The 25,500-nt window shown below is 43.7% G+C and overlaps 1 protein-coding gene across 7 annotated transcripts in view; it reads left to right on the forward strand.

Moving 5' to 3' along the window:
• The window catches only part of anks1b (ankyrin repeat and sterile alpha motif domain containing 1B), a 253,213-nt gene that overhangs the window by 171,368 nt on the left and 56,345 nt on the right, over positions 1 to 25,500 (forward strand). The window lies entirely within an intron of this gene.

Raw genomic sequence — 25,500 nt, forward strand, 5'->3', positions numbered from 1 at the left:
GGGTAGGGTTAGGGCTGTGATTAGTGTTTGGTTTTTGGGTTGTGATTAGGGTTAGGGTTAGGGATGAAAACCCATTGGAGATCAAGATATTCTTCAATAACTTTTTTTCTGAAGATCATAGAGACTTGAAAGTTGGTTCCATCTCCACTAATGTGGCTATGCCCGATCCATTGGGACCATCCCCGAGCTTCTACGACCTTCGGAAATGGTGAAACCACCAAATCTAAAGAAAAAAGTACAAGATATTCTTGAATAACTTTTTTTCCGAAACTCATAGAGACTTGGGCATTTCGGGATTAATAAAGGTTAGCCTGCCATGCAACCACACCGAATTTCAGCACGTTTCGAGCAAGCAGCGCGGAGTTATTCACCCTATGGTGAATATGGGTTAGGGTTGCAATGAGGGCTAGGGTTAGGATTAGGGTTAGGGTTGTGATTAGGGTTAGGGTTAGGGATGAATACCCATTGGAGATCAAGATATTCTTTGATAACTTTCTTTCAGAAGGTCATAGAGACTTGGAAGTTGGTTCCATCTCCACTAATGTGGCTATGCCCTATCCATTGGTACCACCCCCGAGCTTCTACGACCTGTGGAAGGGGTAGGGTTAGGGCTGTGATTAGTGTTTGGTTTTTGGGTTGTGATTAGGGTTAGTGTTTGGGATGAAAACCCATTGGAGATCAAGATATTCTTCAATTACTTTTTTTCTGAAGATCATAGAGACTTGGAAGTTGGTTCCATCTCCACTAATGTGGCTATGCCCAATCCATTGGGACCATCCCCGAGCTTCTACGACCTTCGGAAATGGTGAAACCACCAAATCTAAAGAAAAAAGTACAAGATATTCTTGAATAACTTTTTTTCCGAAAGTCATAGAGACTTGGGCATTTCGGGATTAATAAAGGGTAGCCTGCCATGCAACCACACCGAATTTCAGCACGTTTCGAGCAAGCAGCGCGGAGTTATTCACCCTATGGTGAATATGGGTTAGGGTTGCAATGAGGGTTAGGGTTAGGGTTGCAATGAGGGCTAGGGTTAGGGTTAGGGTTGTGATTAGGGTTAGGGTTAGGGTTAGGGATGAATACCCATTGGAGATCAAGATATTCTTCGATAACTTTCTTTCGGAAGGTCATAGAGACTTGGAAGTTGGTTCCATCTCCACTAATGTGGCTATGCCCGAGCCATTGGTACCACCCCCGAGCTTCTACGACCTTTGGAAGGGGTAGGGTTAGGGCTGTGATTAGTGTTTGGTTTTTGGGTTGTGATTAGGGTTAGGGTTAGGGATGAAAACCCATTGGAGATCAAGATATTCTTCAATAACTTTTTTTCTGAAGATCATAGAGACTTGGAAGTTGGTTCCATCTCCACTAATGTGGCTATGCCCGATCCATTGGGACCATCCCCGAGCTTCTACGACCTTCGGAAATGGTGAAACCACCAAATCTAAAGAAAAAAGTACAAGATATTCTTGAATAACTTTTTTTCCGAAACTCATAGAGACTTGGGCATTTCGGGATCAATAAAGGGTAGCCTGCCATGCAACCACACCGAATTTCAGCACGTTTCGAGCAAGCAGCGCGGAGTTATTCACCCTATGGTGAATATGGGTTAGGGTTGCAATGAGGGCTAGGGTTAGGGTTAGGGTTAGGGTTGTGATTAGGGTTAGGGTTAGGGATGAATACCCATTGGAGATCAAGATATTCTTCGATAACTTTCTTTTGGAAGGTCATAGAGACTTGGAAGTTGGTTCCATCTCCACTAATGTGGCTGTGCCCGATCCATTGGTACCACCCCCGAGCTTCTACGACCTGTGGAAGGGGTAGGGTTAGGGCTGTGATTAGTGTTTGGTTTTTGGGTTGTGATTAGGGTTAGGGTTAGGGATGAAAACCCATTGGAGATCAAGATATTCTTCAATAACTTTTTTTCTGAAGATCATAGAGACTTGGAAGTTGGTTCCATCTACACTAATGTGGCTATGCCCGATCCATTGGGACCATCCCCGAGCTTCTACGACCTTCGGAAATGGTGAAACCACCAAATCTAAAGAAAAAAGTACAAGATATTCTTGAATAACTTTTTTTCCGAAACTCATAGAGACTTGGGCATTTCGGGATTAATAAAGGTTAGCCTGCCATGCAACCACACCGAATTTCAGCACGTTTCGAGCAAGCAGCGCAGAGTTATTCACCCTATGGTGAATATGGGTTAGGGTTGCAATGAGGGCTAGGGTTAGGATTAGGGTTAGGGTTGTGATTAGGGTTAGGGTTAGGGTTAGGGATGAATACCCATTGGAGATCAAGATATTCTTTGATAACTTTCTTTCAGAAGGTCATAGAGACTTGGAAGTTGGTTCCATCTCCACTAATGTGGCTATGCCCTATCCATTGGTACCACCCCCGAGCTTCTACGACCTGTGGAAGGGGTAGGGTTAGGGCTGTGATTAGTGTTTGGTTTTTGGGTTGTGATTAGGGTTAGTGTTAGGGATGAAAACCCATTGGAGATCAAGATATTCTTCAATTACTTTTTTTCTGAAGATCATAGAGACTTGGAAGTTGGTTCCATCTCCACTAATGTGGCTATGCCCAATCCATTGGGACCATCCCCGAGCTTCTACGACCTTCGGAAATGGTGAAACCACCAAATCTAAAGAAAAAAGTACAAGATATTCTTGAATAACTTTTTTTCCGAAAGTCATAGAGACTTGGGCATTTCGGGATTAATAAAGGGTAGCCTGCCATGCAACCACACCGAATTTCAGCACGTTTCGAGCAAGCAGCGCGGAGTTATTCACCCTATGGTGAATATGGGTTAGGGTTGCAATGAGGGTTAGGGTTAGGGTTGCAATGAGGGCTAGGGTTAGGGTTAGGGTTGTGATTAGGGTTAGGGTTAGGGTTAGGGATGAATACCCATTGGAGATCAAGATATTCTTCGATAACTTTCTTTCGGAAGGTCATAGAGACTTGGAAGTTGGTTCCATCTCCACTAATGTGGCTATGCCCGAGCCATTGGGACCATCCCCGAGCTTCTACGACCTTCGGAAATGGTGAAACCACCAAATCTAAAGAAAAAAGTACAAGATATTCTTGAATAACTTTTTTTCCGAAAGTCATAGAGACTTGGGCATTTCGGGATTAATAAAGGGTAGCCTGCCATGCAACCACACCGAATTTCAGCACGTTTCGAGCAAGCAGCGCGGAGTTATTCACCCTATGGTGAATATGGGTTAGGGTTGCAATGAGGGTTAGGGTTAGGGTTGTGATTAGGGTTAGGGTTAGGGATGAATACCCATTGGAGATCAAGATATTCTTCGATAACTTTCTTTCGGAAGGTCATAGAGACTTGGAAGTTGGTTCCATCTCCACTAATGTGGCTATGCCCGAGCCATTGGTACCACCCCCGAGCTTCTACGACCTTTGGAAGGGGTAGGGTTAGGGCTGTGATTAGTGTTTGGTTTTTGGGTTGTGATTAGGGTTAGGGTTAGGGATGAAAACCCATTGGAGATCAAGATATTCTTCAATAACTTTTTTTCTGAAGATCATAGAGACTTGGAAGTTGGTTCCATCTCCACTAATGTGGCTATGCCCGATCCATTGGGACCATCCCCGAGCTTCTACGACCTTCGGAAATGGTGAAACCACCAAATCTAAAGAAAAAAGTACAAGATATTCTTGAATAACTTTTTTTCCGAAACTCATAGAGACTTGGGCATTTCGGGATCAATAAAGGGTAGCCTGCCATGCAACCACACCGAATTTCAGCACGTTTCGAGCAAGCAGCGCGGAGTTATTCACCCTATGGTGAATATGGGTTAGGGTTGCAATGAGGGCTAGGGTTAGGGTTAGGGTTAGGGTTGTGATTAGGGTTAGGGTTAGGGATGAATACCCATTGGAGATCAAGATATTCTTCGATAACTTTCTTTTGGAAGGTCATAGAGACTTGGAAGTTGGTTCCATCTCCACTAATGTGGCTGTGCCCGATCCATTGGTACCACCCCCGAGCTTCTACGACCTGTGGAAGGGGTAGGGTTAGGGCTGTGATTAGTGTTTGGTTTTTGGGTTGTGATTAGGGTTAGGGTTAGGGATGAAAACCCATTGGAGATCAAGATATTCTTCAATAACTTTTTTTCTGAAGATCATAGAGACTTGGAAGTTGGTTCCATCTACACTAATGTGGCTATGCCCGATCCATTGGGACCATCCCCGAGCTTCTACGACCTTCGGAAATGGTGAAACCACCAAATCTAAAGAAAAAAGTACAAGATATTCTTGAATAACTTTTTTTCCGAAACTCATAGAGACTTGGGCATTTCGGGATTAATAAAGGTTAGCCTGCCATGCAACCACACCGAATTTCAGCACGTTTCGAGCAAGCAGCGCAGAGTTATTCACCCTATGGTGAATATGGGTTAGGGTTGCAATGAGGGCTAGGGTTAGGATTAGGGTTAGGGTTGTGATTAGGGTTAGGGTTAGGGTTAGGGATGAATACCCATTGGAGATCAAGATATTCTTTGATAACTTTCTTTCAGAAGGTCATAGAGACTTGGAAGTTGGTTCCATCTCCACTAATGTGGCTGTGCCCGATCCATTGGTACCACCCCCGAGCTTCTACGACCTGTGGAAGGGGTAGGGTTAGGGCTGTGATTAGTGTTTGGTTTTTGGGTTGTGATTAGGGTTAGGGTTAGGGATGAAAACCCATTGGAGATCAAGATATTCTTCAATAACTTTTTTTCTGAAGATCATAGAGACTTGGAAGTTGGTTCCATCTACACTAATGTGGCTATGCCCGATCCATTGGGACCATCCCCGAGCTTCTACGACCTTCGGAAATGGTGAAACCACCAAATCTAAAGAAAAAAGTACAAGATATTCTTGAATAACTTTTTTTCCGAAACTCATAGAGACTTGGGCATTTCGGGATTAATAAAGGTTAGCCTGCCATGCAACCACACCGAATTTCAGCACGTTTCGAGCAAGCAGCGCAGAGTTATTCACCCTATGGTGAATATGGGTTAGGGTTGCAATGAGGGCTAGGGTTAGGATTAGGGTTAGGGTTGTGATTAGGGTTAGGGTTAGGGTTAGGGATGAATACCCATTGGAGATCAAGATATTCTTTGATAACTTTCTTTCAGAAGGTCATAGAGACTTGGAAGTTGGTTCCATCTCCACTAATGTGGCTATGCCCTATCCATTGGTACCACCCCCGAGCTTCTACGACCTGTGGAAGGGGTAGGGTTAGGGCTGTGATTAGTGTTTGGTTTTTGGGTTGTGATTAGGGTTAGTGTTAGGGATGAAAACCCATTGGAGATCAAGATATTCTTCAATTACTTTTTTTCTGAAGATCATAGAGACTTGGAAGTTGGTTCCATCTCCACTAATGTGGCTATGCCCAATCCATTGGGACCATCCCCGAGCTTCTACGACCTTCGGAAATGGTGAAACCACCAAATCTAAAGAAAAAAGTACAAGATATTCTTGAATAACTTTTTTTCCGAAAGTCATAGAGACTTGGGCATTTCGGGATTAATAAAGGTTAGCCTGCCATGCAACCACACCGAATTTCAGCACGTTTCGAGCAAGCAGCGCGGAGTTATTCACCCTATGGTGAATATGGGTTAGGGTTGCAATGAGGGCTAGGGTTAGGGTTAGGGTTAGGGTTGTGATTAGGGTTAGGGTTAGGGATGAAAACCCATTGGAGATCAAGATATTCTTCAATTACTTTTTTTCTGAAGATCATAGAGACTTGGAAGTTGGTTCCATCTCCACTAATGTGGCTATGCCCAATCCATTGGGACCATCCCCGAGCTTCTACGACCTTCGGAAATGGTGAAACCACCAAATCTAAAGAAAAAAGTACAAGATATTCTTGAATAACTTTTTTTCCGAAAGTCATAGAGACTTGGGCATTTCGGGATTAATAAAGGGTAGCCTGCCATGCAACCACACCGAATTTCAGCACGTTTCGAGCAAGCAGCGCGGAGTTATTCACCCTATGGTGAATATGGGTTAGGGTTGCAATGAGGGTTAGGGTTAGGGTTGTGATTAGGGTTAGGGTTAGGGATGAATACCCATTGGAGATCAAGATATTCTTCGATAACTTTCTTTCGGAAGGTCATAGAGACTTGGAAGTTGGTTCCATCTCCACTAATGTGGCTATGCCCGATCCATTGGTACCACCCCCGAGCTTCTACGACCTTTGGAAGGGGTAGGGTTAGGGCTGTGATTAGTGTTTGGTTTTTGGGTTGTGATTAGGGTTAGGGTTAGGGATGAAAACCCATTGGAGATCAAGATATTCTTCAATAACTTTTTTTCTGAAGATCATAGAGACTTGGAAGTTGGTTCCATCTCCACTAATGTGGCTATGCCCGATCCATTGGGACCATCCCCGAGCTTCTACGACCTTCGGAAATGGTGAAACCACCAAATCTAAAGAAAAAAGTACAAGATATTCTTGAATAACTTTTTTTCCGAAACTCATAGAGACTTGGGCATTTCGGGATCAATAAAGGTTAGCCTGCCATGCAACCACACCGAATTTCAGCACGTTTCGAGCAAGCAGCGCGGAGTTATTCACCCTATGGTGAATATGGGTTAGGGTTGCAATGAGGGCTAGGGTTAGGGTTAGGGTTAGGGTTGTGATTAGGGTTAGGGTTAGGGATGAAAACCCATTGGAGATCAAGATATTCTTCAATTACTTTTTTTCTGAAGATCATAGAGACTTGGAAGTTGGTTCCATCTCCACTAATGTGGCTATGCCCAATCCATTGGGACCATCCCCGAGCTTCTACGACCTTCGGAAATGGTGAAACCACCAAATCTAAAGAAAAAAGTACAAGATATTCTTGAATAACTTTTTTTCCGAAAGTCATAGAGACTTGGGCATTTCGGGATTAATAAAGGGTAGCCTGCCATGCAACCACACCGAATTTCAGCACGTTTCGAGCAAGCAGCACGGAGTTATTCACCCTATGGTGAATATGGGTTAGGGTTGCAATGAGGGTTAGGGTTAGGGTTGTGATTAGGGTTAGGGTTAGGGATGAATACCCATTGGAGATCAAGATATTCTTCAATAACTTTTTTTCTGAAGATCATAGAGACTTGGAAGTTGGTTCCATCTCCACTAATGTGGCTATGCCCGATCCATTGGGACCATCCCCGAGCTTCTACGACCTTCGGAAATGGTGAAACCACCAAATCTAAAGAAAAAAGTACAAGATATTCTTGAATAACTTTTTTTCCGAAACTCATAGAGACGTGGGCATTTCGGGATTAATAAAGGGTAGCCTGCCATGCAACCACACCGAATTTGAGCACGTTTCGAGCAAGCAGCGCGGAGTTATTCACCCTATGGTGAATATGGGTTAGGGTTGCAATGAGGGCTAGGGTTGTGATTAGGGTTAGGGTTAGGGTTAGGGATGAATACCCATTGGAGATCAAGATATTCTTCGATAACTTTCTTTCGGAAGGTCATAGAGACTTGGAAGTTGGTTCCATCTCCACTAATGTGGCTATGCCCGATCCATTGGTACCACCCCCGAGCTTCTACGACCTTTGGAAGGGGTAGGGTTAGGGCTGTGATTAGTGTTTGGTTTTTGGGTTGTGATTAGGGTTAGGGTTAGGGATGAAAACCCATTGGAGATCAAGATATTCTTCAATAACTTTTTTTCTGAAGATCATAGAGACTTGGAAGTTGGTTCCATCTCCACTAATGTGGCTATGCCCGATCCATTGGGACCATCCCCGAGCTTCTACGACCTTCGGAAATGGTGAAACCACCAAATCTAAAGAAAAAAGTACAAGATATTCTTGAATAACTTTTTTTCCGAAACTCATAGAGACTTGGGCATTTCGGGATCAATAAAGGTTAGCCTGCCATGCAACCACACCGAATTTCAGCACGTTTCGAGCAAGCAGCGCGGAGTTATTCACCCTATGGTGAATATGGGTTAGGGTTGCAATGAGGGCTAGGGTTAGGGTTAGGGTTAGGGTTGTGATTAGGGTTAGGGTTAGGGATGAAAACCCATTGGAGATCAAGATATTCTTCAATTACTTTTTTTCTGAAGATCATAGAGACTTGGAAGTTGGTTCCATCTCCACTAATGTGGCTATGCCCAATCCATTGGGACCATCCCCGAGCTTCTACGACCTTCGGAAATGGTGAAACCACCAAATCTAAAGAAAAAAGTACAAGATATTCTTGAATAACTTTTTTTCCGAAAGTCATAGAGACTTGGGCATTTCGGGATTAATAAAGGGTAGCCTGCCATGCAACCACACCGAATTTCAGCACGTTTCGAGCAAGCAGCGCGGAGTTATTCACCCTATGGTGAATATGGGTTAGGGTTGCAATGAGGGTTAGGGTTAGGGTTGTGATTAGGGTTAGGGTTAGGGATGAATACCCATTGGAGATCAAGATATTCTTCAATAACTTTTTTTCTGAAGATCATAGAGACTTGGAAGTTGGTTCCATCTCCACTAATGTGGCTATGCCCGATCCATTGGGACCATCCCCGAGCTTCTACGACCTTCGGAAATGGTGAAACCACCAAATCTAAAGAAAAAAGTACAAGATATTCTTGAATAACTTTTTTTCCGAAACTCATAGAGACGTGGGCATTTCGGGATTAATAAAGGGTAGCCTGCCATGCAACCACACCGAATTTGAGCACGTTTCGAGCAAGCAGCGCGGAGTTATTCACCCTATGGTGAATATGGGTTAGGGTTGCAATGAGGGCTAGGGTTGTGATTAGGGTTAGGGTTAGGGTTAGGGATGAATACCCATTGGAGATCAAGATATTCTTCGATAACTTTCTTTCGGAAGGTCATAGAGACTTGGAAGTTGGTTCCATCTCCACTAATGTGGCTATGCCCGATCCATTGGTACCACCCCCGAGCTTCTACGACCTTTGGAAGGGGTAGGGTTAGGGCTGTGATTAGTGTTTGGTTTTTGGGTTGTGATTAGGGTTAGGGTTAGGGATGAAAACCCATTGGAGATCAAGATATTCTTCAATAACTTTTTTTCTGAAGATCATAGAGACTTGGAAGTTGGTTCCATCTCCACTAATGTGGCTATGCCCGATCCATTGGGACCATCCCCGAGCTTCTACGACCTTCGGAAATGGTGAAACCACCAAATCTAAAGAAAAAAGTACAAGATATTCTTGAATAACTTTTTTTCCGAAACTCATAGAGACTTGGGCATTTCGGGATTAATAAAGGTTAGCCTGCCATGCAACCACACCGAATTTCAGCACGTTTCGAGCAAGCAGCGCGGAGTTATTCACCCTATGGTGAATATGGGTTAGGGTTGCAATGAGGGCTAGGGTTAGGGTTAGGGTTGTGATTAGGGTTAGGGTTAGGGATGAATACCCATTGGAGATCAAGATATTCTTCGATAACTTTCTTTCGGAAGGTCATAGAGACTTGGAAGTTGGTTCCATCTCCACTAATGTGGCTATGCCCGAGCCATTGGTACCACCCCCGAGCTTCTACGACCTTTGGAAGGGGTAGGGTTAGGGCTGTGATTAGTGTTTGGTTTTTGGGTTGTGATTAGGGTTAGGGTTAGGGATGAAAACCCATTGGAGATCAAGATATTCTTCAATAACTTTTTTTCTGAAGATCATAGAGACTTGGAAGTTGGTTCCATCTCCACTAATGTGGCTATGCCCGATCCATTGGGACCATCCCCGAGCTTCTACGACCTTCGGAAATGGTGAAACCACCAAATCTAAAGAAAAAAGTACAAGATATTCTTGAATAACTTTTTTTCCGAAACTCATAGAGACTTGGGCATTTCGGGATCAATAAAGGTTAGCCTGCCATGCAACCACACCGAATTTCAGCACGTTTCGAGCAAGCAGCGCGGAGTTATTCACCCTATGGTGAATATGGGTTAGGGTTGCAATGAGGGCTAGGGTTAGGGTTAGGGTTAGGGTTGTGATTAGGGTTAGGGTTAGGGATGAATACCCATTGGAGATCAAGATATTCTTCGATAACTTTCTTTTGGAAGGTCATAGAGACTTGGAAGTTGGTTCCATCTCCACTAATGTGGCTGTGCCCGATCCATTGGTACCACCCCCGAGCTTCTACGACCTGTGGAAGGGGTAGGGTTAGGGCTGTGATTAGTGTTTGGTTTTTGGGTTGTGATTAGGGTTAGGGTTAGGGATGAAAACCCATTGGAGATCAAGATATTCTTCAATAACTTTTTTTCTGAAGATCATAGAGACTTGGAAGTTGGTTCCATCTCCACTAATGTGGCTATGCCCGATCCATTGGGACCATCCCCGAGCTTCTACGACCTTCGGAAATGGTGAAACCACCAAATCTAAAGAAAAAAGTACAAGATATTCTTGAATAACTTTTTTTCCGAAAGTCATAGAGACTTGGGCATTTCGGGATTAATAAAGGTTAGCCTGCCATGCAACCACACCGAATTTCAGCACGTTTCGAGCAAGCAGCGCGGAGTTATTCACCCTATGGTGAATATGGGTTAGGGTTGCAATGAGGGCTAGGGTTAGGGTTAGGGTTGTGATTAGGGTTAGGGTTAGGGTTAGGGATGAATACCCATTGGAGATCAAGATATTCTTCGATAACTTTCTTTCGGAAGGTCATAGAGACTTGGAAGTTGGTTCCATCTCCACTAATGTGGCTATGCCCGATCCATTGGTACCACCCCCGAGCTTCTACGACCTTTGGAAGGGGTAGGGTTAGGGCTGTGATTAGTGTTTGGTTTTTGGGTTGTGATTAGGGTTAGGGTTAGGGATGAAAACCCATTGGAGATCAAGATATTCTTCAATAACTTTTTTTCTGAAGATCATAGAGACTTGGAAGTTGGTTCCATCTCCACTAATGTGGCTATGCCCGATCCATTGGGACCATCCCCGAGCTTCTACGACCTTCCGAAATGGTGAAACCACCAAATCTAAAGAAAATAGTACAAGATATTATTGAATAACTTTTTTTGCGAAACTCATAGAGACTTGGGCATTTCGGGATTAATAAAGGGTAGCCTGCCATGCAACCACACCGAATTTCAGCACGTTTCGAGCAAGCAGCGCGGAGTTATTCACCCTATGGTGAATATGGGTTAGGGTTGCAATGAGGGCTAGGGTTAGGGTTAGGGTTAGGGTTGTGATTAGGGTTAGGGTTAGGGTTAGGGATGAATACCCATTGGAGATCAAGATATTCTTCGATAACTTTCTTTCGGAAGGTCATAGAGACTTGGAAGTTGGTTCCATCTCCACTAATGTGGCTATGCCCGATCCATTGGTACCACCCCCGAGCTTCTACGACCTTTGGAAGGGGTAGGGTTAGGGCTGTGATTAGTGTTTGGTTTTTGGGTTGTGATTAGGGTTAGGGTTAGGGATGAAAACCCATTGGAGATCAAGATATTCTTCAATAACTTTTTTTCTGAAGATCATAGAGACTTGGAAGTTGGTTCCATCTCCACTAATGTGGCTATGCCCGATCCATTGGGACCATCCCCGAGCTTCTACGACCTTCGGAAATGGTGAAACCACCAAATCTAAAGAAAAAAGTACAAGATATTCTTGAATAACTTTTTTTCCGAAACTCATAGAGACTTGGGCATTTCGGGATCAATAAAGGTTAGCCTGCCATGCAACCACACCGAATTTCAGCACGTTTCGAGCAAGCAGCGCGGAGTTATTCACCCTATGGTGAATATGGGTTAGGGTTGCAATGAGGGCTAGGGTTAGGGTTAGGGTTAGGGTTGTGATTAGGGTTAGGGTTAGGGATGAAAACCCATTGGAGATCAAGATATTCTTCAATTACTTTTTTTCTGAAGATCATAGAGACTTGGAAGTTGGTTCCATCTCCACTAATGTGGCTATGCCCAATCCATTGGGACCATCCCCGAGCTTCTACGACCTTCGGAAATGGTGAAACCACCAAATCTAAAGAAAAAAGTACAAGATATTCTTGAATAACTTTTTTTCCGAAAGTCATAGAGACTTGGACATTTCGGGATTAATAAAGGGTAGCCTGCCATGCAACCACACCGAATTTCAGCACGTTTCGAGCAAGCAGCACGGAGTTATTCACCCTATGGTGAATATGGGTTAGGGTTGCAATGAGGGTTAGGGTTAGGGTTGTGATTAGGGTTAGGGTTAGGGATGAATACCCATTGGAGATCAAGATATTCTTCAATAACTTTTTTTCTGAAGATCATAGAGACTTGGAAGTTGGTTCCATCTCCACTAATGTGGCTATGCCCGATCCATTGGGACCATCCCCGAGCTTCTACGACCTTCGGAAATGGTGAAACCACCAAATCTAAAGAAAAAAGTACAAGATATTCTTGAATAACTTTTTTTCCGAAACTCATAGAGACGTGGGCATTTCGGGATTAATAAAGGGTAGCCTGCCATGCAACCACACCGAATTTGAGCACGTTTCGAGCAAGCAGCGCGGAGTTATTCACCCTATGGTGAATATGGGTTAGGGTTGCAATGAGGGCTAGGGTTGTGATTAGGGTTAGGGTTAGGGTTAGGGATGAATACCCATTGGAGATCAAGATATTCTTCGATAACTTTCTTTCGGAAGGTCATAGAGACTTGGAAGTTGGTTCCATCTCCACTAATGTGGCTATGCCCGATCCATTGGTACCACCCCCGAGCTTCTACGACCTTTGGAAGGGGTAGGGTTAGGGCTGTGATTAGTGTTTGGTTTTTGGGTTGTGATTAGGGTTAGGGTTAGGGATGAAAACCCATTGGAGATCAAGATATTCTTCAATAACTTTTTTTCTGAAGATCATAGAGACTTGGAAGTTGGTTCCATCTCCACTAATGTGGCTATGCCCGATCCATTGGGACCATCCCCGAGCTTCTACGACCTTCGGAAATGGTGAAACCACCAAATCTAAAGAAAAAAGTACAAGATATTCTTGAATAACTTTTTTTCCGAAACTCATAGAGACTTGGGCATTTCGGGATCAATAAAGGTTAGCCTGCCATGCAACCACACCGAATTTCAGCACGTTTCGAGCAAGCAGCGCGGAGTTATTCACCCTATGGTGAATATGGGTTAGGGTTGCAATGAGGGCTAGGGTTAGGGTTAGGGTTAGGGTTGTGATTAGGGTTAGGGTTAGGGATGAAAACCCATTGGAGATCAAGATATTCTTCAATTACTTTTTTTCTGAAGATCATAGAGACTTGGAAGTTGGTTCCATCTCCACTAATATGGCTATGCCCAATCCATTGGGACCATCCCCGAGCTTCTACGACCTTCGGAAATGGTGAAACCACCAAATCTAAAGAAAAAAGTACAAGATATTCTTGAATAACTTTTTTTCCGAAAGTCATAGAGACTTGGGCATTTCGGGATTAATAAAGGGTAGCCTGCCATGCAACCACACCGAATTTCAGCACGTTTCGAGCAAGCAGCGCGGAGTTATTCACCCTATGGTGAATATGGGTTAGGGTTGCAATGAGGGTTAGGGTTAGGGTTGTGATTAGGGTTAGGGTTAGGGATGAATACCCATTGGAGATCAAGATATTCTTCAATAACTTTTTTTCTGAAGATCATAGAGACTTGGAAGTTGGTTCCATCTCCACTAATGTGGCTATGCCCGATCCATTGGGACCATCCCCGAGCTTCTACGACCTTCGGAAATGGTGAAACCACCAAATCTAAAGAAAAAAGTACAAGATATTCTTGAATAACTTTTTTTCCGAAACTCATAGAGACGTGGGCATTTCGGGATTAATAAAGGGTAGCCTGCCATGCAACCACACCGAATTTGAGCACGTTTCGAGCAAGCAGCGCGGAGTTATTCACCCTATGGTGAATATGGGTTAGGGTTGCAATGAGGGCTAGGGTTGTGATTAGGGTTAGGGTTAGGGTTAGGGATGAATACCCATTGGAGATCAAGATATTCTTCGATAACTTTCTTTCGGAAGGTCATAGAGACTTGGAAGTTGGTTCCATCTCCACTAATGTGGCTATGCCCGATCCATTGGTACCACCCCCGAGCTTCTACGACCTTTGGAAGGGGTAGGGTTAGGGCTGTGATTAGTGTTTGGTTTTTGGGTTGTGATTAGGGTTAGGGTTAGGGATGAAAACCCATTGGAGATCAAGATATTCTTCAATAACTTTTTTTCTGAAGATCATAGAGACTTGGAAGTTGGTTCCATCTCCACTAATGTGGCTATGCCCGATCCATTGGGACCATCCCCGAGCTTCTACGACCTTCGGAAATGGTGAAACCACCAAATCTAAAGAAAAAAGTACAAGATATTCTTGAATAACTTTTTTTCCGAAACTCATAGAGACTTGGGCATTTCGGGATTAATAAAGGTTAGCCTGCCATGCAACCACACCGAATTTCAGCACGTTTCGAGCAAGCAGCGCGGAGTTATTCACCCTATGGTGAATATGGGTTAGGGTTGCAATGAGGGCTAGGGTTAGGGTTAGGGTTGTGATTAGGGTTAGGGTTAGGGATGAATACCCATTGGAGATCAAGATATTCTTCGATAACTTTCTTTCGGAAGGTCATAGAGACTTGGAAGTTGGTTCCATCTCCACTAATGTGGCTATGCCCGAGCCATTGGTACCACCCCCGAGCTTCTACGACCTTTGGAAGGGGTAGGGTTAGGGCTGTGATTAGTGTTTGGTTTTTGGGTTGTGATTAGGGTTAGGGTTAGGGATGAAAACCCATTGGAGATCAAGATATTCTTCAATAACTTTTTTTCTGAAGATCATAGAGACTTGGAAGTTGGTTCCATCTCCACTAATGTGGCTATGCCCGATCCATTGGGACCATCCCCGAGCTTCTACGACCTTCGGAAATGGTGAAACCACCAAATCTAAAGAAAAAAGTACAAGATATTCTTGAATAACTTTTTTTCCGAAACTCATAGAGACTTGGGCATTTCGGGATCAATAAAGGTTAGCCTGCCATGCAACCACACCGAATTTCAGCACGTTTCGAGCAAGCAGCGCGGAGTTATTCACCCTATGGTGAATATGGGTTAGGGTTGCAATGAGGGCTAGGGTTAGGGTTAGGGTTAGGGTTGTGATTAGGGTTAGGGTTAGGGATGAATACCCATTGGAGATCAAGATATTCTTCGATAACTTTCTTTTGGAAGGTCATAGAGACTTGGAAGTTGGTTCCATCTCCACTAATGTGGCTGTGCCCGATCCATTGGTACCACCCCCGAGCTTCTACGACCTGTGGAAGGGGTAGGGTTAGGGCTGTGATTAGTGTTTGGTTTTTGGGTTGTGATTAGGGTTAGGGTTAGGGATGAAAACCCATTGGAGATCAAGATATTCTTCAATAACTTTTTTTCTGAAGATCATAGAGACTTGGAAGTTGGTTCCATCTCCACTAATGTGGCTATGCCCGATCCATTGGGACCATCCCCGAGCTTCTACGACCTTCGGAAATGGTGAAACCACCAAATCTAAAGAAAAAAGTACAAGATATTCTTGAATAACTTTTTTTCCGAAAGTCATAGAGACTTGGGCATTTCGGGATTAATAAAGGTTAGCCTGCCATGCAACCACACCGAATTTCAGCACGTTTCGAGCAAGCAGCGCGGAGTTATTCACCCTATGGTGAATATGGGTTAGGGTTGCAATGAGGGCTAGGGTTAGGGTTAGGGTTGTGATTAGGGTTAGGGTTAGGGTTAGGGATGAATACCCATTGGAGATCAAGATATTCTTCGATAACTTTCTTTCGGAAGGTCATAGAGACTTGGAAGTTGGTTCCATCTCCACTAATGTGGCTATGCCCGATCCATTGGTACCACCCCCGAGCTTCTACGACCTTTGGAAGGGGTAGGGTTAGGGCTGTGATTAGTGTTTGGTTTTTGGGTTGTGATTAGGGTTAGGGTTAGGGATGAAAACCCATTGGAGATCAAGATATTCTTCAATAACTTTTTTTCTGAAGATCATAGAGACTTGGAAGTTGGTTCCATCTCCACTAATGTGGCTATGCCCGATCCATTGGGACCATCCCCGAGCTTCTACGACCTTCCGAAATGGTGAAACCACCAAATCTAAAGAAAATAGTACAAGATATTATTGAATAACTTTTTTTGCGAAACTCATAGAGACTTGGGCATTTCGGGATTAATAAAGGGTAGCCTGCCATGCAACCACACCGAATTTCAGCACGTTTCGAGCAAGCAGCGCGGAGTTATTCACCCTATGGTGAATATGGGTTAGGGTTGCAATGAGGGCTAGGGTTAGGGTTAGGGTTAGGGTTGTGATTAGGGTTAGGGTTAGGGTTAGGGATGAATACCCATTGGAGATCAAGATATTCTTCGATAACTTTCTTTCGGAAGGTCATAGAGACTTGGAAGTTGGTTCCATCTCCACTAATGTGGCTATGCCCGATCCATTGGTACCACCCCCGAGCTTCTACGACCTTTGGAAGGGGTAGGGTTAGGGCTGTGATTAGTGTTTGGTTTTTGGGTTGTGATTAGGGTTAGGGTTAGGGATGAAAACCCATTGGAGATCAAGATATTCTTCAATAACTTTTTTTCTGAAGATCATAGAGACTTGGAAGTTGGTTCCATCTCCACTAATGTGGCTATGCCCGATCCATTGGGACCATCCCCGAGCTTCTACGACCTTCGGAAATGGTGAAACCACCAAATCTAAAGAAAAAAGTACAAGATATTCTTGAATAACTTTTTTTCCGAAACTCATAGAGACTTGGGCATTTCGGGATCAATAAAGGTTAGCCTGCCATGCAACCACACCGAATTTCAGCACGTTTCGAGCAAGCAGCGCGGAGTTATTCACCCTATGGTGAATATGGGTTAGGGTTGCAATGAGGGCTAGGGTTAGGGTTAGGGTTAGGGTTGTGATTAGGGTTAGGGTTAGGGATGAAAACCCATTGGAGATCAAGATATTCTTCAATTACTTTTTTTCTGAAGATCATAGAGACTTGGAAGTTGGTTCCATCTCCACTAATGTGGCTATGCCCAATCCATTGGGACCATCCCCGAGCTTCTACGACCTTCGGAAATGGTGAAACCACCAAATCTAAAGAAAAAAGTACAAGATATTCTTGAATAACTTTTTTTCCGAAAGTCATAGAGACTTGGGCATTTCGGGATTAATAAAGGGTAGCCTGCCATGCAACCACACCGAATTTCAGCACGTTTCGAGCAAGCAGCGCGGAGTTATTCACCCTATGGTGAATATGGGTTAGGGTTGCAATGAGGGTTAGGGTTAGGGTTGTGATTAGGGTTAGGGATGAATACCCATTGGAGATCAAGATATTCTTCAATAACTTTTTTTCTGAAGATCATAGAGACTTGGAAGTTGGTTCCATCTCCACTAATGTGGCTATGCCCGATCCATTGGGACCATCCCCGAGCTTCTACGACCTTCGGAAATGGTGAAACCACCAAATCTAAAGAAAAAAGTACAAGATATTCTTGAATAACTTTTTTTCCGAAACTCATAGAGACTTGGGCATTTCGGGATCAATAAAGGTTAGCCTGCCATGCAACCACACCGAATTTCAGCACGTTTCGAGCAAGCAGCGCGGAGTTATTCACCCTATGGTGAATATGGGTTAGGGTTGCAATGAGGGCTAGGGTTAGGGTTAGGGTTAGGGTTGTGATTAGGGTTAGGGTTAGGGATGAAAACCCATTGGAGATCAAGATATTCTTCAATTACTTTTTTTCTGAAGATCATAGAGACTTGGAAGTTGGTTCCATCTCCACTAATGTGGCTATGCCCAATCCATTGGGACCATCCCCGAGCTTCTACGACCTTCGGAAATGGTGAAACCACCAAATCTAAAGAAAAAAGTACAAGATATTCTTGAATAACTTTTTTTCCGAAAGTCATAGAGACTTGGGCATTTCGGGATTAATAAAGGGTAGCCTGCCATGCAACCACACCGAATTTCAGCACGTTTCGAGCAAGCAGCGCGGAGTTATTCACCCTATGGTGAATATGGGTTAGGGTTGCAATGAGGGTTAGGGTTAGGGTTGTGATTAGGGTTAGGGATGAATACCCATTGGAGATCAAGATATTCTTCAATAACTTTTTTTCTGAAGATCATAGAGACTTGGAAGTTGGTTCCATCTCCACTAATGTGGCTATGCCCGATCCATTGGGACCATCCCCGAGCTTCTACGACCTTCGGAAATGGTGAAACCACCAAATCTAAAGAAAAAAGTACAAGATATTCTTGAATAACTTTTTTTCCGAAACTCATAGAGACGTGGGCATTTCGGGATTAATAAAGGGTAGCCTGCCATGCAACCACACCGAATTTGAGCACGTTTCGAGCAAGCAGCGCGGAGTTATTCACCCTATGGTGAATATGGGTTAGGGTTGCAATGAGGGCTAGGGTTGTGATTAGGGTTAGGGTTAGGGTTAGGGATGAATACCCATTGGAGATCAAGATATTCTTCGATAACTTTCTTTCGGAAGGTCATAGAGACTTGGAAGTTGGTTCCATCTCCACTAATGTGGCTATGCCCGATCCATTGGTACCACCCCCGAGCTTCTACGACCTTTGGAAGGGGTAGGGTTAGGGCTGTGATTAGTGTTTGGTTTTTGGGTTGTGATTAGGGTTAGGGTTAGGGATGAAAACCCATTGGAGATCAAGATATTCTTCAATAACTTTTTTTCTGAAGATCATAGAGACTTGGAAGTTGGTTCCATCTCCACTAATGTGGCTATGCCCGATCCATTGGGACCATCCCCGAGCTTCTACGACCTTCGGAAATGGTGAAACCACCAAATCTAAAGAAAAAAGTACAAGATATTCTTGAATAACTTTTTTTCCGAAACTCATAGAGACTTGGGCATTTCGGGATCAATAAAGGTTAGCCTGCCATGCAACCACACCGAATTTCAGCACGTTTCGAGCAAGCAGCGCGGAGTTATTCACCCTATGGTGAATATGGGTTAGGGTTGCAATGAGGGCTAGGGTTAGGGTTAGGGTTAGGGTTGTGATTAGGGTTAGGGTTAGGGATGAAAACCCATTGGAGATCAAGATATTCTTCAATTACTTTTTTTCTGAAGATCATAGAGACTTGGAAGTTGGTTCCATCTCCACTAATGTGGCTATGCCCAATCCATTGGGACCATCCCCGAGCTTCTACGACCTTCGGAAATGGTGAAACCACCAAATCTAAAGAAAAAAGTACAAGATATTCTTGAATAACTTTTTTTCCGAAAGTCATAGAGACTTGGGCATTTCGGGATTAATAAAGGGTAGCCTGCCATGCAACCACACCGAATTTCAGCACGTTTCGAGCAAGCAGCGCGGAGTTATTCACCCTATGGTGAATATGGGTTAGGGTTGCAATGAGGGTTAGGGTTAGGGTTGTGATTAGGGTTAGGGTTAGGGATGAATACCCATTGGAGATCAAGATATTCTTCAATAACTTTTTTTCTGAAGATCATAGAGACTTGGAAGTTGGTTCCATCTCCACTAATGTGGCTATGCCCGATCCATTGGGACCATCCCCGAGCTTCTACGACCTTCGGAAATGGTGAAACCACCAAATCTAAAGAAAAAAGTACAAGATATTCTTGAATAACTTTTTTTCCGAAACTCATAGAGACGTGGGCATTTCGGGATTAATAAAGGGTAGCCTGCCATGCAACCACACCGAATTTGAGCACGTTTCGAGCAAGCAGCGCGGAGTTATTCACCCTATGGTGAATATGGGTTAGGGTTGCAATGAGGGCTAGGGTTGTGATTAGGGTTAGGGTTAGGGTTAGGGATGAATACCCATTGGAGATCAAGATATTCTTCGATAACTTTCTTTCGGAAGGTCATAGAGACTTGGAAGTTGGTTCCATCTCCACTAATGTGGCTATGCCCGATCCATTGGTACCACCCCCGAGCTTCTACGACCTTTGGAAGGGGTAGGGTTAGGGCTGTGATTAGTGTTTGGTTTTTGGGTTGTGATTAGGGTTAGGGTTAGGGATGAAAACCCATTGGAGATCAAGATATTCTTCAATAACTTTTTTTCTGAAGATCATAGAGACTTGGAAGTTGGTTCCATCTCCACTAATGTGGCTATGCCCGATCCATTGGGACCATCCCCGAGCTTCTACGACCTTCGGAAATGGTGAAACCACCAAATCTAAAGAAAAAAGTACAAGATATTCTTGAATAACTTTTTTTCCGAAACTCATAGAGACTTGGGCATTTCGGGATTAATAAAGGTTAGCCTGCCATGCAACCACACCGAATTTCAGCACGTTTCGAGCAAGCAGCGCGGAGTTATTCACCCTATGGTGAATATGGGTTAGGGTTGCAATGAGGGCTAGGGTTAGGGTTAGGGTTGTGATTAGGGTTAGGGTTAGGGATGAATACCCATTGGAGATCAAGATATTCTTCGATAACTTTCTTTCGGAAGGTCATAGAGACTTGGAAGTTGGTTCCATCTCCACTAATGTGGCTATGCCCGAGCCATTGGTACCACCCCCGAGCTTCTACGACCTTTGGAAGGGGTAGGGTTAGGGCTGTGATTAGTGTTTGGTTTTTGGGTTGTGATTAGGGTTAGGGTTAGGGATGAAAACCCATTGGAGATCAAGATATTCTTCAATAACTTTTTTTCTGAAGATCATAGAGACTTGGAAGTTGGTTCCATCTCCACTAATGTGGCTATGCCCGATCCATTGGGACCATCCCCGAGCTTCTACGACCTTCGGAAATGGTGAAACCACCAAATCTAAAGAAAAAAGTACAAGATATTCTTGAATAACTTTTTTTCCGAAACTCATAGAGACTTGGGCATTTCGGGATCAATAAAGGTTAGCCTGCCATGCAACCACACCGAATTTCAGCACGTTTCGAGCAAGCAGCGCGGAGTTATTCACCCTATGGTGAATATGGGTTAGGGTTGCAATGAGGGCTAGGGTTAGGGTTAGGGTTAGGGTTGTGATTAGGGTTAGGGTTAGGGATGAATACCCATTGGAGATCAAGATATTCTTCGATAACTTTCTTTTGGAAGGTCATAGAGACTTGGAAGTTGGTTCCATCTCCACTAATGTGGCTGTGCCCGATCCATTGGTACCACCCCCGAGCTTCTACGACCTGTGGAAGGGGTAGGGTTAGGGCTGTGATTAGTGTTTGGTTTTTGGGTTGTGATTAGGGTTAGGGTTAGGGATGAAAACCCATTGGAGATCAAGATATTCTTCAATAACTTTTTTTCTGAAGATCATAGAGACTTGGAAGTTGGTTCCATCTCCACTAATGTGGCTATGCCCGATCCATTGGGACCATCCCCGAGCTTCTACGACCTTCGGAAATGGTGAAACCACCAAATCTAAAGAAAAAAGTACAAGATATTCTTGAATAACTTTTTTTCCGAAAGTCATAGAGACTTGGGCATTTCGGGATTAATAAAGGTTAGCCTGCCATGCAACCACACCGAATTTCAGCACGTTTCGAGCAAGCAGCGCGGAGTTATTCACCCTATGGTGAATATGGGTTAGGGTTGCAATGAGGGCTAGGGTTAGGGTTAGGGTTGTGATTAGGGTTAGGGTTAGGGTTAGGGATGAATACCCATTGGAGATCAAGATATTCTTCGATAACTTTCTTTCGGAAGGTCATAGAGACTTGGAAGTTGGTTCCATCTCCACTAATGTGGCTATGCCCGATCCATTGGTACCACCCCCGAGCTTCTACGACCTTTGGAAGGGGTAGGGTTAGGGCTGTGATTAGTGTTTGGTTTTTGGGTTGTGATTAGGGTTAGGGTTAGGGATGAAAACCCATTGGAGATCAAGATATTCTTCAATAACTTTTTTTCTGAAGATCATAGAGACTTGGAAGTTGGTTCCATCTCCACTAATGTGGCTATGCCCGATCCATTGGGACCATCCCCGAGCTTCTACGACCTTCCGAAATGGTGAAACCACCAAATCTAAAGAAAATAGTACAAGATATTATTGAATAACTTTTTTTGCGAAACTCATAGAGACTTGGGCATTTCGGGATTAATAAAGGGTAGCCTGCCATGCAACCACACCGAATTTCAGCACGTTTCGAGCAAGCAGCGCGGAGTTATTCACCCTATGGTGAATATGGGTTAGGGTTGCAATGAGGGCTAGGGTTAGGGTTAGGGTTAGGGTTGTGATTAGGGTTAGGGTTAGGGTTAGGGATGAATACCCATTGGAGATCAAGATATTCTTCGATAACTTTCTTTCGGAAGGTCATAGAGACTTGGAAGTTGGTTCCATCTCCACTAATGTGGCTATGCCCGATCCATTGGTACCACCCCCGAGCTTCTACGACCTTTGGAAGGGGTAGGGTTAGGGCTGTGATTAGTGTTTGGTTTTTGGGTTGTGATTAGGGTTAGGGTTAGGGATGAAAACCCATTGGAGATCAAGATATTCTTCAATAACTTTTTTTCTGAAGATCATAGAGACTTGGAAGTTGGTTCCATCTCCACTAATGTGGCTATGCCCGATCCATTGGGACCATCCCCGAGCTTCTACGACCTTCGGAAATGGTGAAACCACCAAATCTAAAGAAAAAAGTACAAGATATTCTTGAATAACTTTTTTTCCGAAACTCATAGAGACTTGGGCATTTCGGGATCAATAAAGGTTAGCCTGCCATGCAACCACACCGAATTTCAGCACGTTTCGAGCAAGCAGCGCGGAGTTATTCACCCTATGGTGAATATGGGTTAGGGTTGCAATGAGGGCTAGGGTTAGGGTTAGGGTTGTGATTAGGGTTAGGGTTAGGGTTAGGGATGAATACCCATTGGAGATCAAGATATTCTTCGATAACTTTCTTTCGGAAGGTCATAGAGACTTGGAAGTTGGTTCCATCTCCACTAATGTGGCTATGCCCGATCCATTGGTACCACCCCTGAGCTTCTACGACCTTTGGAAGGGGTAGGGTTAGGGTTGTGATTAGGGTTAGGGTTAGGGATGAATACCCATTGGAGATCAAGATATTCTTCGATAACTTTCTTTCGTAAGGTCATACAGACTTGGAAGTTGGTTCCATCTCCACTAATGTGGCTATGCCCGATCCATTGGGACCATCCCCGAGCTTCTACGACCTTCGGAAATGGTGAAACCACCAAATCTAAAGAAAAAAGTACAAGATATTCTTGAATAACTTTTTTTCATAGAGTCATAGAGACTTGGGCATTTCATGATTAATAAAGGGTAGCCTGCCATGCAACCACACCGAATTTCAGCACGTTTCGAACAAGCAGCTCGAAGTTATCCACCCTATGGTGAATATGGGTTAGGGTTGCAATGAGGGTTAGGGTTAGGGTTGTGATTAGGGGTCCAGTATCTTATCCAAGGACACTTTGGCATGCAGAGTGGAAAAGCTGGGGATTGAACCCTCAGGTTACTCGACGACCTGTTCCTGCAGTACACTGATGATTGTGCACTCAGTTATATTACAAGATGGATTCGTGCTTTAGTTCTAATATCCAGTGACATTTAGAATTTTGTAAGTAACCCAATTCTTTAAGCTTGGAGTCTAAAATCAAACTCATGAAATCATTCAATATCTCCTTTTTAGTTCTGAATAATCAAAATAATCTTTATTTAATTTTTAAACTATAATTTCTTCACTTTTGGTCATTTTCTTGCCGGGATTTAGAAAAAGTACCTTCACATTATCATAATTATAAAGCACATATGATACCTTATATTCACTTACAGAAACACTAAAAAAGCACTCACAGCATTTTATAGATACATCTGACAATGAATTTGAATAATTATACCTCTGTCTCTCTCCCTCTCTCTCTCCCCCTCTCTCTCTACATATGTCTGTGCCTCGCTCTCCCTGCCTCAATCTCTAATACCAGGAATAGATAGGCATCCATTTATACATGTATTTCCATTTAGTTATTTCCTCCCCCCCTTCTCTCTCCTTCTCTCTCTCTGCTTCTCCGTTCATCCCTCGTGCTCTCTCTACTTATTAGCTTTGTAAGGCCCATTGTGGGGTTGCCATGGTAACAAGTGGCTTACACACACGGAGAGAGAGCGGGAGAGAGAGAGAACGAGAATGAGGGACAGAGGAAGTATATATATATATATATATATATATATGTATGTATGTGGGTACAGAAAGCAAAGAGTCACAGAATTCAAAGGATGCCAGTGAAAAAGAGAGTGGGAGTGAATGACAGTGTGACGTTCTGGGGGTCGGGAGGAAATGGAGAGAATGAAATGTGAGATTTCTGGGGGTTGAAATGAGAAGAAAGTGATGAGTACTTTATTTTACCCTCTGCTCACCATAAAAGGTCTTTCCTTCCTTTCCTCCTCTCCACATCTGTCTCTCCTCTTCTTATTTCCTCTCTTTCTCTTCCTTAAAAATCCTAAACAGTTCTTCCACACCAGCATCTCATTTTACACAATAAATATGCGGCCCTGCAGGGAAGTACGCAGGTATCTGCCACCCGCGTGGGCAGCTGGGTAAAAAAGAAGGTACTATTTTTAAACCCGATCCATCACCAGTTATACTGTTGATCCTGCGGAGCCTCGGTTTACGTAATGTTGGACATCGCTCGAGAAAACATTCCCTCGGTGCCCCCGGTGCAGGGAGCCAAGTGCAGTGCAGTGTTCTGCAGTGGTCCTACATGAATTATGCAGTGCCCCCTGCGACAACTCAGAAAGACACAGACACAAATCTGCATTTCACAGTGTCTCGTGCATCACATAATGCAAACACAAGAGGTTACTGCTCATAATGTGCAAATGATTTTATAGAAACATAATACAAACACTATTTACATCAGAGACATGTTTTTTTTTTTGGTATGTATTGGTATGATGGAATTGCTTTACTATTTTACTTTATTTGGGGAATTAAAGATGGAATTACTTAATATTTGAAATTCAGATATGCACCGAAGTCCTGACATTTTACAACAGCTCCGTGTTGAGCGGTGGCCTCAGGATTTTGTGGACTGAATCCAGCTGTCAGTCTCAAACAGGAGGTTCAGGAAAGGCTCTGCACTACTACTACATATAAAAATGGAGTGTTTGCCATTCTGACATTACATTTTTAGACCCTTGCTTCTAATTTACCATAAGATATATAAGTTCTCTTGAGTTCTTGAGGTCTCAGCTGTGAAAAAAACATCAACTTGCAGAACACAAACTCTTACTTCCTTCATAATGCATTCGACCACAGAGCGGCTCAGAGATCGATGAGCTGCAGTTAATGAGCCAAAAATGGCAAAGCAATCAACTGCTCTCTCTGTGTGTTGTAGTGCTGCACAGCTCAGACTGTGTGTGTTTACCTGAAATAGTTAAATTCATTAGCCCTCCGCTGCTTAACTCAGGTCTTTGTTCCCAAATATTAGACACTTCACTTGTACCTTGACATCAACTCAAAACTACAAGCGCACTCTTCAGCACAAAGGGTCTGTCAGCGCCCTGTGCTTGATCATTAAGTCGTCCTCAAAGTCAGCAGCGCCTATGTTGGCTGCATTAATCAGATACTCCTACACTCGTGCACACACACAAACTTCCTTTTGTCTTTCTTTGACACGATCACATCATGGCCACTGATAT

This window comes from Paralichthys olivaceus, chromosome 23 (assembly GCF_024713975.1).
Source record: "Paralichthys olivaceus isolate ysfri-2021 chromosome 23, ASM2471397v2, whole genome shotgun sequence".
Classification (NCBI taxonomy): Eukaryota; Metazoa; Chordata; class Actinopteri; order Pleuronectiformes; family Paralichthyidae; genus Paralichthys; species Paralichthys olivaceus.